This window comes from Ahaetulla prasina, chromosome 1, assembly GCF_028640845.1.
Source record: "Ahaetulla prasina isolate Xishuangbanna chromosome 1, ASM2864084v1, whole genome shotgun sequence".
NCBI lineage: Eukaryota > Metazoa > Chordata > Lepidosauria > Squamata > Colubridae > Ahaetulla > Ahaetulla prasina.
In genome coordinates this window covers 6,275,567-6,297,353 of record NC_080539.1, presented here as the reverse complement: position 1 = coordinate 6,297,353, position 21,787 = coordinate 6,275,567, and the positions used below count along the sequence as shown (strand labels likewise).

Below are 21,787 nucleotides of genomic sequence, written 5' to 3'. Positions count from 1 at the left end.
TACCTGGCCTTGCACTCCTGGAGGTCTTCCCTCTGCTTGGAAATCCTATGCTCCTAGTCCCCAGTGAGGTGCTTCTGCTGAGCCTCCTTCTCAGTCAGATCCAATTTGAACTGAGCTGTTTTGCCAACTCTTTCTCATGCTGGCTGCTTAGCTCCAACAACTGCTTCTTGTTGAGGCCCTAAGGAGCCCAGGGGCGGGGGGAGGCAAGGAGTAGCTGGGAGGGGAGGGGTGAGAGAGGCACCCCTCGACATGAGTGACATCCAGTTGGCCACACCTACCCAGTCACATGACCACTTAGCCACGCCCACCCAGCCGGTCTTTAGGCAGATGATATTAGTGGTCCACGGGATTTAAAATTATGGATTTAGTGGTCCCTGAGGTCCAAAAGGTTGGGGACCCCTGACTTAGAGAGGGTGTCATGCCCCCGTCGGAGTCTGAATCCAAAGGGGAAGAGGAACGGCTGACAGAGAGTGAGAGAGTAGATCCATTGGCTGTGGAAAAAACTGGGGAAGGGCAAAGTCAGGCTGGGCCGAGCAGGGGAGAGGTAGAACAAGGGAGAGGGGGTTCAGATGAAGACCAAGACCCACCTTCCTCCTCATGCTAGGCAGCGCAGGGAGAAGTGGAGAAGAGAGCAACGTGGGTTGCGTGGCTTACGAGAGAAGAAAGGGACCCGACCCTATTTACAAGGCACAGCTGCTGCTGGAGTTTAAAAGGAAAGGCAAATGGGAGGGGCGTTTGTCAGGAACAAACACTGAGTCTATCTGGTGTTTCTTTGAATCCTGGCATTCTCCCAACTGGCTTGATTGATTGCCGTGCTACCTTACTTGTGGAATTCCTTATTTTGCTGGCCCTGCCGGATTAATTCCCTTGTCTTGCCTTTGGAGTTTTTGTTAGACGTTTTCTGCTTACAACGTTTGGGACTGAAGTATTGCCAGCCAAAGACTATGACAGGTTGGTGGAAGAGCTCTCTCTCCAGGCCGGAGAGTTAAAAGGAATATTGGGGACACAGTTTATTTATTTATTTATTAATTCAATTTATATACCGCCCTTCTCCAGAAGGACTCAGGGCGGTTTACAGCCAAATAAAAACAGAGTTACAAAAATTAAAAAACATTTTAAAATCTAAATTCAATTAGGCCGAAACGAATAAAACAGTGATAAAACCATAATAAAACCCACATTTAAAATACGTTAGGCCAGCCCTGCACAATAAAACAAGAAGGTCTTTAACTCGCGTCGGAAGGTCCAGAGGTCGGGGAGTTGGCGTATCCCCGGAGGCAGCTCGTTCCAGAGGGCAGGAGCCCCCACGGAGAAGGCCCTCCCCCTAGGCGTCGCCAGTCGACATTGTTTGGCTGACGGTACCCTGAGGAGGCCCTCCCTATGGGAGCGCACAGGTCGCTGGGAGGCTATTGGTGGCAGCAGGCGGTCCCGTAAGTAACCCGGTCCTATGCCATGGAGCGCAGTTGGTGATAATAAAGGGAGTCCTATCAATTCTCTGGCTGGGTTGCCTTTGTGTCACACCCTGGGTCATCACAGAGGGCTACAAAGCAGTGTGAAGCGGTATATAAGTCTAAGTACTATTACTATTGCAGGCTAACATTGCCTACTGCCAGGAGTTCAATCCTGACTGGCTCAAGTCTGATTCAGCCTTCCACCCTTCCGAGGTTGATAAAATGAGGACCCAGATTGTTAGGGGCAAGAGGCTGACTCTGTTAACCGCTTACAGAGGGTTGTAAAGCATTATAAAGCGGTGTTTTATAATTTTTTCTAACTTTTTTCCCAAAGGCCATCACTCTGCTAAACAAAAAATTCCCTCAACACTGTCAAACTATTTACTAAATCTGCACTACTATTAATCTTCTCATCGTTTTCATCACCCATCTCTTTCCACTTATGACGGTATGACTGTAACTTTTTGTTGCTATCATTAAGGGTTAAATTGCAACCTATGGCCATCATTTGTGTTGTAAATGTTGTACCTTTGATGTATTTTTTTTCTTTTTTCTTTTTCTTTTATGTACACTGAGAGCATCTGCACCAAAGCAAATTCCTTGTGTGTCCAATCACACTTGGCCAATAAAAAATTCTATTCTATATAAGTCTAAGTGCTATTGCACGCTAACTCTGCCCAGTGCCAGGAATTCGATTCTGACCGGCTCAAGATTGACTCATCCTTCCATCCTTCTGAGGTCAATAAAACGAGGACCCAGATTGTTGGGGGCATAGACTAGACATACTCAATTCCAGCAACCGTTCTTTATATGTTTTAGCCTCCAGTCCTCAGAGGAACTCTGAGAGTTGAAGTCCACAAGTCTTAAAAGAGCCGAGTTTGCAGACCCCCTGGTCTACTAAGACTCTAAAATCCCTCTCACAGTTACTTTTATTTTATTTTATTTATTTATTTATTTAATCAAATTTTTATGCCGCCCTATCTCCCGAAGGACTCAGGGCGGTTTACAGCCCGATAAAAATACAAATATAATACAAGATAAAAACACTAATTAAAAAACTTATTTAAATAGGCCAAAATTTAAAATTACAATTAAAATGATAAAACCCCATTAAAATTAAATTTAAAATTAAAATTCTAGTCCAGTCCTGCACAAATAAATAGATGTGTTTTAAGCTCGCGGCGGAAGGTTCAAAGGTCAGGAAGTTGACGGAGTTCTGGGGGAAGTTCATTCCAGAGGGTGGGAGCCCCCACAGAGAAGGCCCTTCCCCTGGGGGCCGCCAGTCGGCACTGCCTGGCAGACGGCACCCTAAGGAGTCCCTCCCTGTGAGAGCGCACAGGTCAGTGGGAGGCAATCGGTGGCAGCAGACGGTCCCGTAAGTAGCCCGGCCCTAAGCCATGGAGCGCTTTGAAGATAGTTACCAAAACCTTGAAGCACACCCGGAAGGCCACAGGCAGCCAGTGCAGTCTGCGCAGGAATGGTGTCACATGGGAGCCACGAGGGGCTCCCTCTATCACACACGCAGCCGCATTCTGGACTAACTGGAGCCTCCGGGTGCCCTTCAAGGGGAGCCCCATGTAGAGAGCATTGTAGTAATCCAGGCGAGATGTCACGAGAGCATGAGTGACCGTGCATAGGGCATCCCGGTCCAGGAAGGGGCGCAACTGGCGAACCAGGCGAACCTGGTAAAAAGCTCTCCTGGAGACGGCCGTCAAATGGTCTTCAAAGGACAGCCGGCCATCCAGGAGAATGCCCAAGTTGCGCACCCTTTCCATTGGGGCCAATGACTCGCCCCCAACAGTCAGCCGCAATTGCAGCTGACTGTACCGGGGTGCCGGCATCCACAGCCACTCTGTCTTGGAGGGATTGAGCTTGAGCCTGGTTACATCTAATCTGTACCTGTTCATTTCTTATCTAAGAAAAACTTTATTTTTCTCCACACTGAATTTAGACAGGGCCCGGTGTTCAATTCTGGCGAGATCCATCGGGATCTTGAGTCTACTGATGTGTTGACTAGTCCTGCCAGTTTAGCATCACCTACAAATTTTCCCCAAAACACTCTTCTTACACCAACAGGTTTTCAAACCTGTTGTAAATTTAGAGCAGACCTTACATGAAAAAAAACAAAAAACCCCACAGGTCACACTGCATCTACCAAAAGGGGAAAACTTCCATTTTTTTGCATGTCATGTTTCCGTAAATTTCTTTTAAGACAGCCTTAGAGCTAAAATACCAACAATACCCACCAAATAACACGCTGTCAGGAATAAAATGCCAACCCTTTAACTTAAAATGCCATCAAGAGGCACCTCCTTTTCAGCTTCAGCGTTGTGCTCTCTACCCACACAGTAACTCGGAAGCGCAAAAAAATAATAATACGCAGTCTAGCAACGCGGGAGTAGCCGGGGATATTCTGAGCTGGCGGATTCTGACACCAGGCCTTGGGTACCATTTGAGGCACAGCAAGAGACCGGAACGTGATGTAAATACGTCCTAAAAAATCACAGAAGGTAAACAGGCAGCCCTCGACTTACGACCACAGTGGAGCCCAAAATTTATGTCGTTAAGCGAAACATAACATAACGTAACATAATCACAGAGTTGGAAGGGACCTTGGAGGTCTTCTAGTCCAACCCCCTGCCCAGGCAGGAAACCCTACACCATTTCAGACAAATGGCTATCCAACATTTTCTTAAAAATTTCCAGTGTTGGAGCATTCACATTTGTTGAGCGCGAATCGCTGCGATTGCGGAGTGAAGTCACACGGTCATTAAGTGAATCCGGCTTCCCTATTAGTTTGGCTCATCAGTAGGTCGTATAAAGGGGATCACGTGACTCCGGGACGCTGCAACGGCCATATATGTGAACCGGTTGCCAAGCATGCGAATTTTGATCACGCGACCACGGGGATGCGGCAACGGTCGCTAAGTGTGGACTGCGGTAATTTCAGTGCCTCTGCAACTTCGAATGGTCCCTAAATGAAAGGTCGTAACCGGAGGACTATCCGTATCTTCATTTGCTCATTCAGTCAGGCATATCAATCATGACGTCCTGTGTATTTTCTCTGAAAAAAAATGCCCACATTTACAGCAATCCAGTCTCCCATTTGGTGCTTTTAAAAAAAATGAAGATCATTTGAACATCAAAGCGACCTCTTTATCAGGAGATGTCAGTTCAAGTGAACTTGGCAGTTTTCCCTAAAATCGAATCGCCTTGCATGTTCACATTTTCTATTTTGCTTGGAGGACTGCGAGCTGCTCCCGTTTATGTCTCCAAAGAACCAGCCATCATAAGCACAAAAAGGCTATTATTCCGGACGATGATCTAAAAGGTTTTGTCTCAAAAGAAAAAGAAAAAAAACCAAGCCTCATAGATAGCAAAGTCATTCTCTGCCCACTATAGCCTTTGATCTATTCTAGACTGAGCTTAGGAACGTTAAGATGAGTGGGCTTCCACTCCCAGAATTCCCCAGCCAGCATCATTTAGGGCCATCAAAGGGCCTCTGGTGGCTCAGACTGCTAAGACAGTCTGTTATTAACACAGCTGCTTGCAATTTCCTGCAGGTTCAAGCCCCACCAGGCCCAAGGTTGACTCAGCCTTCCATCCTTTATAAGGTAAGTAAAATGAGGACCCAGATTGTTGGGGGCAATAAGTTGACTGTATATAATATACAAATGGATGAAGACTATTGCTAACATAGTGTAAGCCACCCTGAGTCTTCGGAGAAGGGCGGGATATAAATGCAAAAAAAAAAAAAAAATTTAAGAGGGGTGGAGTTCCACTCCCAGAATTCCCCAGCCAGAATGCTTTAAGTCGGGTGGACTTCAACTCCCAGAATTTCCCAGCCACTCAGGCTTAAAATTGCCAAGCTTGGGAAATTCTGCTGTAAAATTACTTAACACAAAGTTAAACTCGCCATTCTGCAAACACACTCTTACTACACTGGTGTTTGTTTGTATAAATGAATAACCCTAACCTTTTTTTTTTTTTTTGCAAAAATTTTTTATTTTTCCATAATAATTCCCACAATTTGACCAGTGTACAATACAATCACTTATCCAACAATCAGTCCTATACTCAAATTATACTCAGTCAGGGCTGCTCGACTGCCACTCCCCCCTTTAATCCTTTCTTCCCTTCTCATCCTTCTTAAACTTCCCCCACCACCTTCTCCTCGCTTTCCTACTTCCCCTCCTCTTTCCCACTTCTCACTACCATCCTTTCTAACCCTCTATCTCCTTCTTCTCCTCCTCCTATCCTTTCTTCTCCTTCCTTCTTTCCTCCCTACCCACCTACCTACCTACTTTCTTCCTTCTTTACTCCTCTTTCCTTACCCTTTCCTTCGGGAGTGTTTGCCGAGCAGTCCCGACATTACACCATTCCAACTTGTTTAATTCTACCATTATTCCTGTACAATGGCAACCAATCAATTTATAGTCTTCCCCTTCCCCACCTCCTTCCCCCCCCCCCCCCGACTTCCCCGAACAGAATACAGGGTATTGTAACTAACAAACATAATCTAAAATATAACATAAAACATATTCCATTTCACACCATCACACTATCAATTCCCTTCTTTCTTAAACTAATACATAATAATTCCTAACTTCACTCAAAAACTAATTGATATTTTTTAATCTGATACTTATTTTGAATATAATCAATCCACTTCCTCCATTCCAATATATATTTTTCTTGTGTACAGTCTTTCAAGTAGGCAGAAATTTTGCCATTTCTGCTAAATTTGATACTTTACTAATCCATTCTCCAATTGTGGGTAAGTCTTCTTTCTTCCAATATTGTGCAATCAATAATCTTGCAGCAGTTATTAAATTCAGAATCAGTTTTGTCTCTATAACAGTGCAATCTGAGATTATTCCTAATAAGAAGAGCGGTGGAACAAACTTGATCTTCTTTTCAAAATGTTCTGCATAATCCACCATATTTTAATCCAAAAGGCTTTAACTTTTTTGCAAGTCCACCATATATGATAATAGGTAGCATCCTCACAATCACATCTCCAACATTTTGCTTTCACATTTGGATACATACATGACAGTTTTTTAGGATCTAAATGCCATCTATAAAACATTTTATAAAAATTTTCTCTTAAATTTTGTGCTTGCGTGAATTTAACATTCCTCACCCAAATTTTTTCCCATGTTTCTAACATTATAGGTTGTTGAAAATTTTGTGCCCATTTTACCATACAATCTTTAACCAACTCCATTTCTGAATCAATTTCAACCAATACATTATATAATCTCTTTATATGCTGTTGACCTTGATCTTTTATTTGTTTTACCAGATTATCATCACTTTGCCTTATACCAATTTTCTGATCTATTTTCCATCTAGATTGCAATTGTCCATACTGGAACCATGTATAATTTCTTCCTTCATCCCTCAATTTCTCCCTAGATTTCAACTGTAATTCCCCTTTTTCCATAGTCAAGAATAACCCTAACCTTGATGAGGGTATCTTTTCTTTTATGTACACCGAGAGCGTATGCACCAAGACAAATTCCTTGTGTGTCCAATCACGCTTGGCCAATAAAAAATTCTATTCTATGAAGGGTCTCCAAACTTGGCAAGTTTAAGACTTGCGGACTTCACCTCCCAAAATTCCCCAGCCAGCATGTCTTGAGTCCCTCCATGGCCACAAGAAATCTAAGTCCGGCGCACGTCGAATTCACCTATTGCTTGTATGTACACTGAGAGCTTATGCACCAAATTCCTTGTGTGTCCAATCACTCTTGGCCAATAAAGAAATGAATTCTATTCTATTCTATTTCACTCCACTCCATTCCACTCCACTCCACTCCACTCTCATATTCATTCCATTCCATTCCATTCCATCTCATATTTTCTATTCTATTCTATTCTATTCTATTCTATTCTATTCTATTCTATTCTATTCTATTCTTCTATTCGGGGCTTATTTTGGGGGTAAGGTTTATATTATGAGCATCCTGAAAAAAATCATGCCAGGTCTTGTTTTCCAGCTGGGCCTTATTTTGGGGGAAACACGGTATCATAAATAAATATTTCATAGTTGCCAACTTTTAAACTGATCACTCTGCTGTTAAGCAAGGCAGAATAGAAGGGAATGTTTGCTCAGGGTTGAACTGCAGGGTCCTTGGCGCTCCCTGAGTTTGATGGTATTTCTTCCAGATGTTTCATTACCCAACTAGGTTATACTATCAGTGCAAGAGGGGAGTGGAGTTTGCTCTGTTAATATACAGGTAGGTTGCCCTGCAAGTGTTGGTGGGAATGAACTTGGTGGTTCCTTGATTAGGTTGTTGATAAATTAGATGGTGAAGGGGGAGAGATATATTAGATAGATAGATAGATAGATAGATAGATAGATAGATAGATAGATAGATAGATAGATAGATAGATAGATAGATAGATAGATAGATAGATAGATAATCGTGTTTCCCCCAAAATAAGACCGGGTCTTATATTAATTTCTGCTCCAAAAGAGGCATTATGGCTTATTTTCTGGTCTTATTTTGGAAGAAATACAGTACTAAACTTCTCCATCTGGTTGACCATCTTAACTGGGGCTTATTTTGGGGGTAGGGTTTATATTACGAGCATCCTGAAAAAAAAATCATGCTAGGACTTATTTTCCGGTTGGGTCTTATTTTTGGGGAAACAGGGTATTTAATCCAAGAATTGATCAGGTGGGCACTTGGGACAACACCCAGAACTGTTATTTCTGTAGCCCTGTGAATAACGCCGGCCAACTGGAAGGAGTCACATGCCATCAATGAACTTGGAAAGGAAATCATTTGAAGGGGGGGCTTCCAGATTTATCTTGAGGCGCCAACAGTTCCAGCAAAGGGGACCTAAGAACCAGCCACAAAGCCAAAGAGATGCGCTCTACCCACTTCCTTCCAGCCTCAAGCAATGCCCATCCCAAGCAATGCCCAAGCAATGCCCATAGGGCCGTGGATAGCTCAGGCTATAAGGAGCCTTTATTAGAACACAGTAGCCTGCAATTACTGCAGGTTCAAGCCCGGCCCAAGGTTGACTCAGCCTTCCATCCTTTATAAGGTAGGTAAAATGAGGACCCAGATTGTTGGGGGGGCAATAAGTTGACTTTGTAAATATACAAATAGAATGAGACTATTGCTTTATACACTGTAGGCCGCCCTGAGTCTTCGGAAAAGGGCAGGATATAAATGTAAATTAAAAAAAAAAAATCCCTGCCCACTAGCTACTCTGTTTTTGCCTCAAACTGATTTAAACGGGAAAGGTTCCCCTCGCACATACTTGCTAGTCGTTCCCGACTCTAGGGGGCGGTGCTCATCTCCGTTTCAAAGCCAAAGAGCCAGCGCTGTCCGAAGACGTCTCCGTGGTCATGTGGCCGGCATGACTCAACGCCAAAGACGCACAGAACACTGTTACCTTCCCACCAAAGGTGGTCCCTATTTTTTCTACTTGCATTTTTTTTACGTGCTTTCAAATTGCTAGGTTGGCAGAAGCTGGGACGAGTCACGGGAGCTCACCCCGTTACACGGCACTCGGGATTCGAACCGCTGAACTGCCGGCCTTTCGATCAACAAGTTCAGCGTCTTAGCCCCTGAGCCAGCGCGTCCCCTCAAACTGATTGAGAATAATCTAATCCTTTTAACTCTTTCCCAAACTCATCGGAAATGAAAGGAGGAGAATCCGAGACAAATATTCCACAGACACACACACACACTTCCTCCATGGAGATATTTTGCTTCTCGTAAAATCGAAAGTCAGCTCTGGAAATTCAAGGACACAAAAACTGTCTGATACAACTGCTTGGTTTCTCACGGCCGCTTCAAATTAAGGGAACATCGAGGACCCGTCGCTTCTCCTGCCAGAGCTGTGTGCGCTGCTCTTCTACGCATGCAAAAGGAATTAAGCACATCACCTATAACTGGGGAAAGACATGCATTTCCAGCCTGTATCCTGCAGGCAAAATGTCATCGAGTAAGGCGCTCCTCTTGATGTGCGGCTCTAAAATGGCAGGGACGCTGCTATAAAAAGAGGAGAAATTGAGAATTCCTCAATGCTAAACACAAGATGGAAAGGTAATTGTGTTCTCTCTCTCTCTCTCTCTTTCTCTTCTTTCTTTCTTTCTGTCTCCCTCTACCTCCCTCTTCCTTTCTTTCTCTCCCTTTCTCACTCTCTGCTTTTCTCCCTCTCTCTCCCTGTCCCCATCTCTTTCTTTCTCTCTCCCCCTCCTATCTCTCTCTCCTTTCTTTCCCCCTTCTTTCTTTCTTCCTCTTCTCTTTCTCTCTCACATTTTCTCTTTCTCTCTCCCCATCTCTTTCTTTCTCTCGCTCTTTTCTCTCTCTTCACTCTCTCTTTCTCCCCATCTCTTTCTTTCTCCCTTTCCCTCCTTTCTTTCTCCCTCTCCCCTCTTTCTTTCTCTTTTCTTTCTCTCATTTTCTCTTTCTCTCTCCCCATCTCTCTCTCTTTCTCTTTCTCCCCCTCCTATCTCTCTCACTCCTTTCTTTCTCCCTCTCCCTCTTTCTTTCTCTTTTCTCTCCCTCCTTTTCTCTTTATCTCTCTCCCCATCTCTTTCTCTCTCTCCCTATCTCTCTCTTCTTTCTTTCTTTCTTTCTTTTTCTTTTTCTTTCTCTCTCCTTTTCTCTTTCTCTCTCCTCCATCTCTTTCTTCCTCTCTCTCCCCCTCCTATCTCTTTCTCTCTCTCTCTCCCTCCTTTTCTCTCTATATGTGTGTGGGGGGTTAGTCAATGCAATTGTATTCAGTTTTTTTTAGAGACAAGCAACTAACTTTTTTAATTTCAATCAGAATAGAGCTGGAAGGGACCTTGGAGGTCTTCTAGTCCAACCCCATGCTCAAGCAGGAGACCTTCTATCATTTCAGACAGGTGGCTGTCCAGTCGCTTCTTAAAAACATCCAGCGATGAAGCAACCACAACTTCTGGTGGCAGGCTGTTCCACTGGTTAATTCTCACAGTTAGAAAGTTTCTCTTTAATTCCAAGTTGCTTCTCTCCTTGATTAGTTTCCATCCATTGTTTTTTGTCCTGCCCTCTGGGCCTTTGGAAAATAAGCTGGACCCCCCCCCCTTCTTTGTGGCAGCCCGTTAAAACACTGGAAAACTGATTTAACTTATAAAAGTCATAAATGAGAGTTCACCTGTTTCCTTTAAAGTTCTTGCTAAGAAATTGTTTATCTACAGTAGTAGATAGTAGTAGCTCAATAGTAGTAACTATGAGAGGGATCTTGGGGTCCTAGTGGATAACCATTTAGATATGAGCCAGCCGTGTGCAGCAGCTGCCAAAAAAGCCAACACAGTTCTGGTCTGCATAAACAGAGGGATAGAATCAAGATCACGTGAAGTGTTAGTACCACTTTATAAGGCCTTGGTAAGGCCACACTTGGAATATTGCATCCAGTTTTGGTCACCACGATGTAAAAAAGATGTTGAGACTCTAGAAAGAGTGCAGAGAAGAGCAACAAAGAGGATGAGGGGACTGGAGGCTAAAACATATGAAGAACGGTTGCAGGAAGTCGGTATGTCTAGTTTAATGAAAAGAAGGACTAAGGGAGACATGATAGCAGTGTTCCAATATCTCAGGGGCTGCCACAAAGAAGAAGGAGTCAAACTATTCTCCAAAGCACCTGGGGGTAGAGCAAGAAGCAATGGGTGGAAACTAATCAAGGAGAAAAGCATTAAGAACTAAGGAGAAATTTCCTGACAGTTAGAACAATCAATCAGTGGAACAACTTGCCTGCAGAAGTTGTAAATGCTCCAACACTGGAAACTTTTAAGAAAACGTTGGATAACCATTTATCTGAAATGGTGTAGGGTTTCCTGCCTGGGCAGGGGGTTGGACTAGAAGACCTCCAAGGTCCCTTCCAACTCTGATATTATTATTATTATTATTATTATTATTATTATTATTATTATTATTATTATTATTATTATTATTATTATTATTATTATTATTATTACAGTACCTGCGTACTCGGTTTCTTGCAAGATTTTCAAATAAAATTTCTGTAGGGGCCAATAGTCAAACCTGGTTTCGCTTCTTTGCTCACATAACAGGGACTCCCTTGCTCATAAACGCAGCATCTATTTGTCAATCACCTGCTACTGCATCATTCAAAGTAATCCGATTTTTTTCTTTAAAAAAAAAAGGCGATTTATGTACTGCCTCTTAACTCCAACGCATATAATTTAGACTTGTTCAAAGTAACTGTAAAAGCAAGTCCAAAAAATCTTGAGAAGCGCTGCAATTCAGCTACACGCAATCCAGACCAAAAGCCACAGTGGCATTTAAAAACAAACAGACAAAAAACTTACAAGTAGTTCACAGTAGCCATTCCAGATATTAGATATACAACTGGAAAAAAAATACCCTGCCACTTTCAAACTGAAGTGGAAGTCCTCCAAAGGAAGACCAGAAAAATAACCAAAATGACTCATGCGTCCTTCATCCATCCAGTGATGTCGACAGACTCTACTTACCGAGGAAAATCGGGAGGCGTGGAAGTGTTGCAAATACATCAGACGCTTGAAGAAGAAAAAAAGGGCATCTCAAGAATATCTGAAGGTCAGTGAAAAAGACTCAACGGAAGCTACCATACCGGGAAAATTTACTGAACATGAAAAAGACTGGGCTACAGAAAAGAGCAACAACCTAGTAGGATTTAAAGGCCTGGAGACTGAAACGATTGATTACGATCGAGTATGACGATTGATTACAGATTTAACAGAGTTGGAAGGGACCTTGTAGGTCATCTAGACCAAGGATCTCCAACCTTGGCAACTTTAAGCCTGGAGGACTTCAACTCCCAGAATTACCCAGCCAGCTTTGCTATGGGCCTCTGGTGGCTCAGACTGCTAAGCCAGTCTGTTATTAACAGCAGCTGCTTGCAATTACTGCAGGTTCAAGTCCCACCAGGCCCAAGGTTGACTCAACCTTCCATCCTTTATAAGATAGGTAAAATGAGGACCCAGATTGTTGGGGGCAATAAGTTGACTTTGTATATAATATACAAATGGATGAAGACTATTGCTTGACATAGTGTAAGCCGCCTTGAGTCTTCGGAGAAGGGCGGGATATAAATGCAAATAAAAAAAAAAATCCCAAAACACTGGAAGTCCCAAAACATCTGGAAAACCATATCAACAGAAGCGGCATTGACAAAATCAAGTGTTGGTCAATTGCAAAAGGCAGCTTTAACTTGGCCACAGCTTCCTTCCTGCAACCATACCTCTAGCCACTATCAAACAACCACATCTGCCTAACCCAGATCCTTGGCAAGGACTTAATAGGTGGATCAAAATGCCAAATTAGTCTCCAGTCCCCTAATCCTCTTTATTGCTCTTCTCTGGACTCTTTCCAGAGTCTCTACATCTTTTTTACATCGTGGTGACCAAAACTGGATGTTGTATTCCAAGTGTGACCTTACCAAGGCCTTATAAAGTGGTATTATCACTTCACTTGATTCTATCCCTCTGTTTATGCAACCCAGAACTGTGTTGGCTTTTTTGGCAGCTGCAGCACACGGCTGGCTCATATCTAAATGGTTGTCCACTAGGACTCCAAGATCCCTCTCGCAGCTACTGCTATTGAGTTATTTGGAAAAATAATAAACAAACAAATAAATTCCAAACATATTATTGATATATTGAAATTGTGCTCAGAAAGTATGTTTGTCTGTTCAAACCCTGATTTTTAAAAAAAAAAAAGCAATTCCCCCCCCTTGTTTGCTGGGTTTCACAGCATGTTCTTTCAAACCTCACAACGCTGACATAACAAAAACGTCACCCCTTTTTTTCTTATAATTTATAATCTACAGCAGACAAAGAACAGAACACAAAAAAAGGAGGAATTTTTAATTGTGCCCGATGGATTTTGTCCCATGTTAAAAAAGCAAAAAGTCAACATTCTTTTTTTAAAAAAAACAAAAAAAACTGCAATCAAACAAGGGAAACAGATAAATATTATAGCAGCCTCATCCGCATCATTAAAATACCGTATATACTCGAGTATAAGCCGACCCGAATATAAGCCGAGGCACCTAATTTTACCACAAAAAACTGGGAAAAACTATTGACTCGAGTATAAGCCGAGGGTGGGAAATGAGGCAGCTACTGGTCAATGTAAAAAATAAAGATAGAGCCAAGTAAAATAACATGAATATTTATTTGAACGAAAAACATTTCCCTACATTTCTTGTGGGCAGAAGGTGGACCCCTATGTTTCCTTGAAAACACCTCCCAATATTTATTAGAGTGACTTCTCTCCCCAGAAGAAAGGTGCGAGCGCTGTTTAACAATCCCGTCAGCTAAATCCTATCGAGTCAAAGGGGCCAGTCAATGGGGCTAGGATGAATTCTGGGTCACCAGGGACCTTTTTGTGCCCGTTCCCCAACCAGGGCGGGCCAAGCAGCCGCTTTAGCGGCTCTGGAATGGATGTTGAGGTAACCCAAGAGGCAGCCTCTTTCAACTCCCCGCCTTTTAAACGCGTCCTGCCGGGCGGCGACAGGGACGCGGACACCAAAAGCGCGCCTGCTCTTCTCCGCTTTTATTTTATTTTAGTATTCAATCGGCAGCAGAGGCTCGAGCCTTCTGGGGCGCCGGGAAAAGGAGCCGAGGAGCTGCAGCAACGTTGCAAGAGAGCCGAAAAGAGGGGTGGGGGGGGGAGAGAAGCAAAAAAGAAGAAGCAGCAAGCTTTCCAGCCGACTGTGTGGCGCGAGAATCCGATCCACCGCCTCCTTCCCCGGCCGACAGGGCTGAACTGCCGCTGCACCACCACTTCCCAAAACAGATTTCCAGACTTGGAAGCAGCCCGCCACGAAAGGAGGAGGAGGAGGAGGAAGCGGCGGCGCCGGCTGCTCCTGCTGCTGTTTCGCGCCTCCGCCCCTTCCAGCGCCTTGACGAGAGCGAGAGAGAGCAGAGAAAGGAACCGCGCCGTCCGACCGGCTGTGTGTGTGTTTGTGGTGGGGTCTCGTCCCAGCCACCCACCCACTCGCCCCTTTCCTCTTCGAGCGTGGGCTGATCTTAGAAGCCGCTGCCCAAGCGGGCCGCCGCCTCCTCCTCTTCCTCCACGCCGCTCCTCTTGCACGCCTCAACCCCCATCCCCACCCTCTCCGCGTGAAGGTCACCTCCTCCTCTTCCAGGCGGCGGCGGCGGCGGCTCCAGCGGAGCGCCACAGCCGGCAGCTCCGCTTCCTCCCACCTTCCTCCTTGCTAAAGCCCCGCCGCGCTGGGACCGTCAGCCGAACGGTGAAAGCGACATGCCGAGCGCCGCCCGCCACCGCTCGCTGACTGCGATCGCTTGGCTCGGGTCCGCAGTAACCCGCCAGGCTGTGCCAAGAAACCATTTAAAAGCCCCGCCAGGCTTTCTTCTCCCTCCGTGCTTCAGAAGTTGGGCTTTTAAATGGTTTCTTCGCGGCACAGCCTGGCGGGAGTTACTGCGACCCGAGCAAGCCGGTCCCAGTCCAGCCGAACGGTGAAAGCGACATGCCGAGCGCCGCCCGCTTTCACCGCTCGCTGGACTGCGACCGCTTGGCTCGGGTCCGCAGTAACTCCCGCCAGGCTGTGCCAAGAAACCATTTAAAAGCCCAACTTGAAGCACGGAGGAGAAGAAAGAAAGTTCTGGCGGGCTTTTAAATGGTTTCTTCGCGGCACAGCCTGGCGGAGTTACTGCGACTGAGCAAGCCGGTCGCAGTCCAGCCGAACGGTGAAAGCGGAGCGCGCCGCATGTCGCCACCGCTCGCTGACTGCGACCGCTTGGCTCGGGTCCGCAGTAACTCCCGCCAGGCTGTGCCAAGAAACCATTTAAAAGCCCAACTTCTGAAGCACGGAGGAGAAGAAAGCCCTGGCGGGCTTTTAAATGGTTTCTTCGCGCACAGCCTGGCGGAGTTACTGCGACCCGAGCAAGCCGGTCCCAGTCCAGCCGAACGGTGAAAGCGACATGCCGAGCGCCGCCCGCTTTCACCGCTCGCTGACTGCGACCGCTTGGCTCGGTCCGCAGTAACTCCCGCCAGGCTGTGCCGCCAAGAAACCATTTAAAAGCCCAACTTCTGAAGCACGGAGGAGAAGAAAAGAAAGTTCTGGCGGGCTTTTAAATGGTTTCTTCGCGCACAGCCTGGCGGAGTTACTGCGACCCGAGCAAGCCGGTCCCAGTCCAGCCGAACGGTGAAAGCGGAGCGCGCCGGCATGTCGCTTTCACCGCTCGCTGGACTGCGACCGCTTGGCTCAGGTCCGCGCGAACTGCTCAGCCTTGGGCAAATCCCGCCGGACGATCTCGCCGCCTCTTTGGCGTCTCCTGTGCGGGGTTCCCGAAGTACATCAAGACGTAGACTCGAGTATAAGCCGAGGGGGCGCTTTTCAGCACAAAAAACGTGCTGAAAAACTCGGCTTATACTCGAGTATATACGGTACTCGTTAAAAACCTCAGTGGATTAAAGAAACATTTTGCCCAATTAAAAGCAAGATTAATCTGCCACTTCCAGCAGGAGGCAGGTCTCCTATAAGGCTTTTGAACGCAACGGGGCTCCTAAGAGGCTTTCAGGTTTTGTTCAGACATCTCTCACTATCAATTAATATTTATATTCTATTCCAGGGGTCTCCAACCTTGGCAACTTTAAGCCTGAAGGACTTCAACTCCCAGAATTCCCCAGCCAGCTTTGCATCATCACTGATTTTGGAGGGGAATCAAAACTTTTTCTTCTTCTTTGCCAAATGTCAATGCAAGGAGCCACTCCATGCTTGAAACGAACGGTCAGTCTGGAATCATAGAGATGGAAGGGCCAGCTAGCCCCGCCTCTTACATTTAAATTTACATTTAAACCGCAAGAAATGTCCTTCCTGTTAAAGACTACTTCAGCTTCAATCGCAATAATACAAGAGCAAACAATAGATTCAAACTTAATGTTAACCGCTTCAATCTTGATTGCAGAAAATATGAATTTTGTAACAGAGTTGTTAATGCTTGGAACATACTGCCTGACTCTGTGGTCTCTTCTCAAACTCCCAAAAGCTTTAACCAAAAACTGTCTACCATTGACCTCACCCCATTCCTAAAATATAATAGAATAGAATAGAATTTTTATTGGCCAAGTGTGATTGGACACACAAGGAATTTGTCTTGGTGCATATGCTCTCAGTGTACATAAAAGAAAAGAAAAGATACGTTCATCAAGGTACAACATTTACAACACAATTGATGGTCAGTATATCAATATAAATCATAAGGATTGCCAGCAACAAGTTATAGTCATACAGTCATAAATGGAAAGAGATTGGTGATGGGAACTATGAGAAAATTAATAGTAGTGCAGATTCAGTAAATAGTCTGACAGTGTTGAGGGAATTATTTGTTTAGCAGAGTGATGGCCTTTGGGAAAAAACTGTTCTTGTGTCTAGTGCTCTATAGCGTCGTTTTGAGGATAGGAGTTGAAACAGTTTATGTCCTGGATGTGAGGGATCTGCAAATATTTTCACGTCCCTCTTCTTGATTCGTGCAGTATACAGGTCCTCCGTGGAAGGCAGGTTGGTAGCAATTATTTTTTCTGCAGTTCTAATTATCCTATGAAGTCTGTGTCTTTCTTGTTGGGTTGCAGAACCGAACCAGACAGTTATAGAGGTGCAAATGACAGACTCAATAATTCCTCTATAGAACTGAATCAGCAGCTCCTAAAAGGACTATAAGGGGCGTGCATAAGTGCACAAAAGTGCCTATTGTTCCTGTCCTATTGATTTTCTATCATTATATGTGCTTGTATATAATGTGGTGACAAAAATAAATAAATAAGGAAAAAAAAAAGAAATGTCCTTTTGCAACCAAGACAATGGTTAGATAGCAGAAATCCAAGTCCAGAATAGAACTGTAATCTAAGGAAGACTCTCTGATAAAACACTCCCTGATCCTCACAAAGGAGAAAAAGAAAGGAGGACATTCCAAATTTACAGATTACAGATTAACAGAGTTGGAAGGGACCCTGTTAGGTCATCTAGTCCAACCCCACCGCCCAAGCAGGAGACCCTACACACCAGGGGTGTCAAACTTCATTGAGGGCCACAGGGTTGTGTTTGACCTGGGGGTGGTGGAGTGGGCGTGGCCAGCTCAACGTCGCTCATTGTCGGGGGCCCAAACACTCAACCAATGAAAACGGGTTTCCGAGCTCCCGTTTTCGGCTGCCACAGTCTCCTGCAACCCTTCTGCCAGCACAAATGGAGCTCAGGAGGACTCCCAAACTCCATTTTTAGAAGGGCCGGAATAGCTCAGGCTGTAAGGAGCCTGTTATTAGAACACACTAGCCTGCAATTACTGCAGGTTCAAGCCCGGCCCAAGGTTGACTCAGCCTTCCATCCTTTATAAGGTAGGTAAAATGAGGACCCAGATTGTTGGGGGGGCAATAAGTTGACTTTGTAAATATACAAATAGAATGAGACTATTGCCTTATACACTGTAAGCCGCCCTGAGTCTTCGGAGAAGGGCGGGATATAAATGTAAAAAATAAATAAATAAATAAAATAAATAAATAATTTTTTTGCTGGCAGGGGCACCGTGGGCCGGGCCTTCGCTGTTGCCAGGGCAGCCCCATGGGCCAGATCTAAGCACCCCGTGGGCCGAATCCGACCCCCGGGCCTTGAGTTCGACACCCCTGCTGTACACCGTTTCTGACAAATGGTCAGAAATCCAGTGGTGAAATTTTTTTTTTTTTACTACTTGGTGGGCATGGTGTGGCTTGGTGGGCGTGGCAGGGAAAGGATACTGCAAAATCCCCATTCCCACCCCACGCCAGGGGAAGGATACTGCAAAATCCCCATTCCCACCCCGCTCCAGAGGAAGGATACTGCAAAATCCCCATTCCCACCCCACTCCAGGGGAAGGATACTGTAAAATCTCCATTCCCACCCCACTCCAGGGGAAGGATACTGTAAAATCTCCATTCCCTCCCCACTCCAGGGGAAGGATACTGTAAAATCTCCATTCCCACCCCACTCCAGGGGAAGGATACTGTAAAATCTCCATTCCCACCCCACTCCAGGGGAAGGATTATGTAAAATCTCCATTCCCTCCCCACTCCAGGGGAAGGATACTGCAAAATCCCCATTCCCACCCCACTCCAGGGGAAGGTTACTGTAAAATCTCCATTCCCACCACACTCCAGGGGAAGGTTATTATAAAATCTCCATTCCCACCCCACTCCAGGGGAAGGATACTGCCAAATCTCCATTCCCTCCCCACTCCAGGGAAAGGATATTATAAAATCTCCATTCCCACCCCACTCTGGGACCAGCCAGAGGTGGTATTTGCTGGTTCTCCAAACTACTCAAAATTTCTGCTGTCGGTTCTCCAGAACCTGTCAGAACCTGCTGGATTTCACCCCTGGTCCAATCTCTTCTTGAAAGCCTCCAGTTGCAAGATTCTGTTATAGACAGTCCTTAAATCAAATCAAAACAACTTCATTACAGTGAAAAACCAAGACAGCAGAACAAATAAAAATACCCCAGGAATATCCAGTTAATAAATTCTAGAATAAAGTAACATGTCGCAGATAAAATTGGTTTTAGAAATCACAATTTGGCATCCAACCTATGAGTTACTTGTGGCATAACTATGCTATAACATCGATCCTTACATCGAGGCCTAGAATCATTAAAACACTAAATTGCAGAAGAGCAGTCATGTGAAAGGGTAGTCCTCGATTTACGACCACAGTGGAGCCCAACATTTCCACTGCTAAGCGAGTTAGCCGTTAAGTTAATTTTGTCCCATTTTACGACCTTGCTTGCCACGGTCGTTAAGTGAATCACGGCAGTTGTTCAGTTAGTAACACGGTTGTTAAGGGAACCGGTTGTTATGACTTTCCTTGTGTCCTCAGAATCACCAGGAAAGAAGGAGAAGAGAGAAGGAGGTAGGAAAGAGAAGAGGAGGAAGAGGAAAGGAAGGAAGAGGGATAGAAGAGGGAGAAGAAAGGAGTAGGGAGGAAGGAGGAGAGGATGTAGATAAGAGAAGGGGAGGATGGTCGTGGAAAGTAGAAGAAGGTAGAGAAGGGAAGAGAGTTAAAGGAAGGGGGTGGTGACCGGGCAGGTCCGATTAATTGTATATGATGGTACACTAAATATGTTATTGGATATGAATGTTAAAACTTTTTTAATTAAAAAAAAAGAGTCACCTGAGTAGTTCAAATAGGTGTGGTAGCCCTGAGGACACAGACAAACCTCCAAGTGGCCTCAATGACTCTCTAAAAAGGACGCAAATGACCAGCTGTCTGCAAGGAGTATAAATCCTTCCATTCCCCACCATCTGGCCAGAACCGAAGAAGCTTCTTGGGTTAGAAGTGAAACGTCCTCAAAGAAAAAAATCAGATAATCCAGTTGCCTCTTGAAAAAGCACCTTTTAGGATTCCAAGCAGCCTCAAAGACTCTAAAATGACCAGCTGTCTGCAAGGAGTATAAATCCTTCCATTCCTCACCATCCGATCAGAAACGAAAAAGCTTCTTGGATGAGAAGCGAAACATCTTCAAAGTAAAAACCAGAAAATCCAGTTGCCTCTTGAGAAAAACACCTTTGGGAGAACAAATAAATAAACAAACATTGCAAATGTTTACTTATTTATTCATTTGTAAGGTTTACTGGCCTTGTAACCGAACCTCTTTTGCATCGTATTTTTATTCTTTTTAATATCACCAAAATTTATCAATATTCCGAGGTTAAATGCATGCCATATATATAAAAGAGGGGAAAAAAATAGAACAAGACACGCACAAAAATCAATAAAAACATCATTCGAAAGTTAAGACTAAATATAAAATTCCATCCCTTTGAGAATTATAATCCATGTTTGTTGACACTGAAATTATTTCTGATGTTATTATAATAAATGTTGTTATAAATGATACGTTAATTGCTTTCCCCTTTTTTAAAAAAAACATACTTTTAATTTATTTATTTATTTATTTATTTGATTTTTATACCGCCCTTCTCCCGAAGGACTCAGGGCGGTGTACAGGCAAGATAAAACAATACAATATACAGATTAAAATACCATTTAAAAAACTTATTTAAATTAGCCTAACATTAAAAAATTTCCATACTAAAAACCCCGTTTAAAAATTGATAAAAGATAAAATTCAAGACAGCCCCGCGCAAATAAAAAGATGCGTCTTCAGTTCGCGACGGAATGTCCGAAGGTCAGGTATTTGGCGTAAACCAGGGGGAAGTTCGTTCCAGAGTGTGGGAGCCCCCACAGAGAAGGACCTTCCCCTGGGGGCCGCCAGCCGACATTGCTTGGTGGACGGCACCCTGAGAAGTCCCTCTCTGTGAGAGCGTACGGGTCGGTGGGAGGCATGAGGTAACAGCAGGCGGTCCCGTAAGTACCCAGGCCCTAAGCCTTTTAAGTATTTAAAATCGTGTATTTAAAGTATTTAAAACCTTGTGATGTGACACAGGTAGTCCTCGACTTACAACCATTCATTTAGTGACCGTTGAAAGTTACGACGGCACTGAAAAAGGACTGCTTTTCACACTTCACCACCATTTCAGCATTCCCATGGTCACGTGATCAAAACTCAGGCACTTGGCAACTGGCATGTACTTTTGACGGTTGCAGTGTGAATCCCTTTTGCGACCTTCTGACAAGCCAGGTCAATGGGGAAGCCGGATTCATTTAACAACCGTGTTACTAACTTAACAACTGCAGTGATGCACTTAACAACGGTGGCAAGAAAGGTTGTAAAACAGTGCAAAACTCACTAACAATGCCTCGCTTAGCAATGAAAATTGCGGTCGTACGTCAAGGACTACCTATATGGGAGACATTTTTGGAATTCTGTTGGCTTCTGTTCCAAGGGCCTCTGGTGGCTCAACAGACTAATGCAGTCTGTTATTAACAGCAGCTGCTTGCAATTACTGCAGGTTCAAGTCCCACCAGGCCCAAGGTTGACTCAGCCTTCCATCCTTTATAAGGTAGGTAAAATGAGGACCCAGATTGTTGGGGGGGCAATAAGTTGACTTTGTATATAATATACAAATGGATGAAGATTATTGCTTGACATAGTGTAAGCCGCCCTGAGTCTTCGGAGAAGGGCGGTATATAAATGCAAATAAATAAAAAAAAGTAATTTTTTTTAAAATTTTGCCATTGCTGCTTATTCTTAATTTTAGATTCTGATATTTTTGGCAACATTTCTTTGACATTATTGCAGTCGCAATAATATATTGTCAGTATATATTGTAATTTTAAAATGTGACATGTTCTGGAACAGCTCCTAATTAAGAAAACTACAACTCGGCTTTCAATCCAAACTTAGTTGTTGTTGTTTTTTAAATTTTTCTCTCTTTTTCTTTCTAGTAC

General features: G+C 44.4%; 1 protein-coding gene across 3 annotated transcripts in view; it reads right to left on the bottom strand.

Annotated features, from left to right (window-relative positions):
• PPM1E (protein phosphatase, Mg2+/Mn2+ dependent 1E) overlaps positions 1-21,787 on the bottom strand; it is a 259,054-nt gene that overhangs the window by 25,150 nt on the left and 212,117 nt on the right. The window lies entirely within an intron of this gene.